Here is a 5701-nt window from a genome sequence, read left to right as displayed (position 1 = left end):
AGTCTAACACGAGTTTGAATTTGTTGTAACCTTACGGCCCAGTAGAAAACATGAATGAAATGGGTCACTTTATGACTTAGTTAGGTGTACTGTGTTTTAACTGTTGTGATTCAATAAATTATGACTCGGTTAGGTATATTGTCTTTTAATTGTTGTGATTCAATAAACAAAGACTTGTTTCTCCGTGAGGGTTCTAAATCGCACCATCGTCACCTGTACCTGAAAAAAAGCACGTTTCCCAACATCACGTGAATAATGAAATTAAGAGATCCTCGCAGCTAAGAACACTACTGAAACGAATAGCTGTAAATAGGACCTGAAAAAAATTCAGGCCCGTACGGGATTTGAACCCATGACCTCTGCGATACCAGTGCAGCGCTCTACCAATGCACCGGTATGGCAGAGGTCATGGGTTCAAATCCCGTATGGGCCTGAATTTTTTTCAGGTCCTATTTCCAACTACTCGTTTCAGTAGTGTTCTTAGCTGCGAGGATCTCTTAATTTCATCTCTCCACCGCAGTGCAAATATATGAATTTTCATATATCTAAAATCTTCAATCACATGAATAAGTTTTTTTTGTTAACGGACTTCTTGTTATAATTTCTCGTAAATTTCTTCCGACGCTTCTTTCGTCTCTAGCTGAGACTTCTTCAGGGAATGATTAAAACTAATATTGGACAGTATATAAACACATTCATGCGCATCAGTTTAACTTCCCACGGAAGTGAATAAGAACTGAAACACGCTGTGAACGGATGTTACAGGAAACGCCCCAATTTGTTGCAGATTATTATAATTTGGGGGCCATACGATTAGCGCTAACTGTTGCGAATCAATAAACGAAGACTTTGTTTCTTCACAAGTTTTTTGCTTAATAAAGATAAAATGACTGTTTAGATCAACAGATTTGATCTGGTAAATTTGACACCGTTAGAAATACAAAAGGCTAGCCTTGACGTTTTCGTAGTTCTGCCGGTAGCCAATTTGCCAGTCAGGTCAGTCAGCTACGTCTTTTCCCATCCATACTAATAATGTATGCTTTCCATTTAGGTATGTTTTAAGTAACGCCCGTTTCTTTCTTGTAATTTCACCACCGTCGACAAAGGTTTGTTTACGGGCGTCCATATTTTTTTTATAACCAAAACCTAACATTTAGAAATCATAGAAATAACTAGAAGTTCAATCTGTTTTGTTTTCTATTTTATGGGCAAATATACTTCGTCCATTATCAAAGAGTGAAAAAAAATTATACTTACTTTGTGCGAGGCACTGATCAGCTGTTATATTTTGTTGAGAGAGTCGCAAGTATAAACAGTAGGCGGTTATATTGAATTATAAAATGCTTAGAGAAATGCGCGCGCGGTGATTGGTCAGAACTAGTTTATTATATTTCCATAAAGCACACGGCTTACGTCACACAAGTGCACTGTTGAGATATAATGCACGCAGCCTACGTCATCGGTACGAACGCGCGCAATTCACGATACATTCTACCAAGGAAAAAAAAACTTGTTCCTCGAGCACTGTTGAGTTGTATTAACACTTGGGAATTTTTAAGAACATTCGAGAAGTGCACTTCTCTCGTGTTCTTAAAAATTCTCGCGTGCTTATACAACTCAACAATACGCTCGGCGCGTTTTTTATTTATTTAATATCACACTTACCTTGCACTAGGGAATAATTAAGTTGCTTTTGTTCAAAATGAGGTCACACTGTGGTGTTTTATTCCTTTGTTTTCAACAACCGTAGGAAAAAGAAGTAACGCATATTAGTGTGATGTATCCTCACTTAGGAAGTGGGAACCTGGCAGAATCATCGAGACTTAGAACTGTATTTGCAAACGCTGTCTGACTAAATTACAAAGGAAAAGAGAAAAAAAAAACATGCCCTGACGTTAGTATGCCGCCTTAGAGCAAGGTCCCACGATGAATTTTATACAATGGCACTAGAACAAGAACCTTTTAGTCAATCCATCAGGATGCGCCCAACGTAACCTTGCTAAAATTTTAACTTTTTAATCTCAATTACCATCTCCCCATTGGGACCCTCCCTATTTGGTGCATCTTTTGTACTCTATTTCATTAATGAAAGGGCTGAGACAAATGTACTTCGTATTTCATCAAACAACAATAAAGTAAGGAAAGAGGCGCTCTTCTGAAATAAACTATAAGGGAGCTTACTATCGATTACTAGCTTTAGTGCCTCTTTTGTCGTGGGTGTGTATTGGCACGAATGCCCTATAATCCTTTTCTTTTTCATCTAATATTGTTACAACTTTCATATTATTCAATTTATGACCAAAGTTGAAACCGGCCATTTCAATGTGTCCAAAAGTGATAAAGGGTCTTTTCTTTTCAACACTGTACAGGCGCTGCAGAGGATGCAGAAAAAGAAGTGTGAGATCAAACAGTTTTTCGAGGAGTTCCCCAGAGTTCTACTTGATAAACTCTTGCTGACGGTGTATTTTTTTCTCTGCCGTGGACTCTAAGCGACGAATTTCCAGGCACCTTGGTTTGAATGCAAGCTAGGAAAGCAAGATTTGTGGGCGCTTACAGGATGTCTGCTCGAGAGACCTCCAGGCCAGGCTAATCACGCCCTCGGTTGGACCTGGGACTGTGAAAAAAATTATTGTAATCGTTACAAGATGAAATGAATTTTAAAAAGATCATTTTTTTGTTCTATATTATCTCATTGTTTTAGTATATACTAGAACTACTTACAAAGCCTTGATCCTCTGGAATATATTGTTCGAAAGCGAAATAGATGGGAATGTGACAACAAAAAGTACTCAGATCGCTCTGAATAGCAATTAGTTCATACAGCTGAATGATAATCGCACACAGCTGGGACAAAGCCCGAGACAGACATTAAAAGGACAAAAATTATCCAGGTAAATATCATTCATTTCATTATTCCAGGTAATGGAAAGACGGGATATGACTGCCCTCCATCCCATCATTTCAAGGTGTGTTCGCCCTGGAACGGAAGTGCACTCAGATGACTGGGCCTCTTACCGACAGATGGATCGAAAAGTAAACAACGTAAGTGCACAACAAGTAGTGGTCCACCGACTCAACTTCGTGAATCCAGTCACTGGGGTGCACACTCAAGAAATCGAGTCCTACTGGAACAGTTGAAAACTGGGCCAGAAAACACGCCGGGGAATAAGAAGGGAAGACATGCTGTCCTACCTCGACGAGCAAATGTGGCGGCAGTGGAGAGCGGGAACCCCTCAGCAAGCCATGCAGAACTTTTTGGCCGTGTTAGCCAATCGATATTTAGTTGATAATCCGTTCTTCTAAATACGCAACACCCTTTTTAAGTTTCTATCAGTTTACTTTGAATTTCGGTAAAGATAAGAACGAGAAACAATCAAGCTACATCCATGACTTCGTTGAATAGATTTTCGTATGTTAAGTGTACTGTCCACTCTGGTCTGAGGAGATTTTCTAACGAAAAGAAGAATTCTTAATGTGATTTTAACTCGAATTTTACCTCATTTTGAATACAGATCTTTTCGAATTCGCGGATGAGAAGGGCTTTACGTATGACCTGGATGCATTGAGTTTTTTGCCGTAGGTGATCATTATAATAATATTTGCTAAAACAATTCATTCATTTTCATGCGTGGAGACAACACTTTTGTTGCGTTGTGAGAGCGCAATGACGTTTTTCAAAGCAACCGCGAAGTGTGGTCGGGGCCTTAATGTTGGAAGTAAAATTATTGCCAGTGTGAACGCGAATCAATCAGAGTGGAGCAAGAGAAACGCCTCAACGAAAAAAGGTAAAATGGGATAATTTATCTTTTCAATACATTTCCCCCACTTCCTAACAAAGACTTACGAAGTACTCAACGTTGGTATCGATGTCGAGCTCGGTTTCCCAAGAACAAATATTGATCCACGAAGTTCATACATGACACACGTCCCGTATAGCTGAGATCAACAATTTCGATCGTGTCATGTTTGTAAATAGTATTAGAAACATGGTAAATGTTTAGCTCGGTAATAATTTTTTTTTTGTTAAACTAGTTCGACCATAATATATAGATTTAGTCAAGCCTAAAAGCAGAGCTCGCATTTTTTTCCCGCATGTCTTAAGGGCATAACGCCTTGCCCCGGCCAGAACTAGAACCCGGGTTGTCCGACTCGGAGCTAAGTGCACTGGCCACTAGACTACTGGACAAAGCCGTGGCGTTGGTGTGCCCGCGGTACAGTTGACCACGCATGTTAAAAGTAGTATCTTGTACGGTCGGTCGTACGGTCGTAAGGTCGTAAGTCCAAATTTTTTCGGCTTGATGGGTTACTACTACTTGGTATAATTATGGGGCTACGCTCTGCGAGCTCCGCTATTATGTTAAAAGTAGGTTTCAGGCCAGCACGCTTAAGTACAAGTTTTTATAATCGAAGCGAAGATAAGCATGTAACTCAAATCTCACGTTTACTCTACCTAGCAATAAAAGGCCGCGATTGGATAAAACTTCAAAAGAGAGGTTTAAGAGAGTTATTCGGAATTAGGATTTAAATGAAGCAGAATTTGCATTGTAGCCAGAAGATAAAATCATTGTCCTGTATTCGACAATAATAGATGTTTCTTCCTCCAGTGACATGTTCAAATAAGATTCATCATCTTCAGTAGCGAGGACTGGCACTAATTCATTAACAGCTTCTTCAAAATCTGGATCTTGGCCCTCTTCATCTTCGCTCTCTGGGCCGTTGCCTGAAAAACGAAAGAGGAAAAAATCATTAGAGAGAACGCTACTATGCGCGACTTTGAGCTCTAGAATGTTGATCTGTTATTAGAATCTCATATATTTTCCAACCCTCCTCCACCCTCTTCGAGAAAAAAAGCGGGTGTAAAAGCATTCTAAGAGAAATAAACAATAAATGGACACAGCACTTGTGCAATTCAGACAATCAATGCAGTTTTTGCGCACCAATCATCAGTGAGGCAGTATATCTCCCCATAAATGGCGTACTTAATTGTTATTTCCACAGTCTTTCTCGACGTCACATGTAAAAGTAAGATATTTTTCACTCAAAACGAGGTTCAGGAGGCCCTTAACTTGATCTGAGAGAGTAGCAATTTTGCTCGCCACCCACGAAAGAGATTTATGTATACTTTATTCGCTTGTTCGCTTGTTCCAGTAAAAACAAATATTTCTAACAGAGATTACATGTATTCAGCATTACTTTGGAATTTATATTATCCATCAGATGGAGTCTCTAATATAATGCACACCTAGCGCTATACCATCACCACACCTGCATCAAGTAAATTACTATGGATTTTTTTAGTAACTCTCCTCCTTGGAAGCTATTCTCATTTAATTTACAACACTTTGCATTGAGCAGTTTACAATTTCTGAATGAATTTTTGGCAAGTGCACACTAAATTCGGAATCAAAGAGCAAACCACATCAATAGGAACTACACATAAAGGACAACGTTTGTGCTACACAAATCAGTTCTCGAATACTGAGGGACAAGGAAAGTTCCCAAGGTTATCATTTGACGATTATTCATCACCTTCCTAGGTACTCAGAGAACAACAGGCCCGTATTCAGATGATCGTATTCAATGGAAAAAATACATAACCAACTAACTTTTCTTATATCCTCTTTAAACTTTCTTCATAAGCTCTAGCTTCACACTTCGGGTGTGATGCAGACTTCATTTGTTCATCTGAACTATGATTAAG

Source organism: Pocillopora damicornis, chromosome 7 (genome assembly GCF_964200805.1).
Source record: "Pocillopora damicornis chromosome 7, jaPocDami1.2, whole genome shotgun sequence".
Taxonomy (NCBI): domain Eukaryota; kingdom Metazoa; phylum Cnidaria; class Anthozoa; order Scleractinia; family Pocilloporidae; genus Pocillopora; species Pocillopora damicornis.
The sequence above is the reverse complement of the archived record's forward strand: the minus strand, read 5'-3'. Positions refer to the sequence as shown.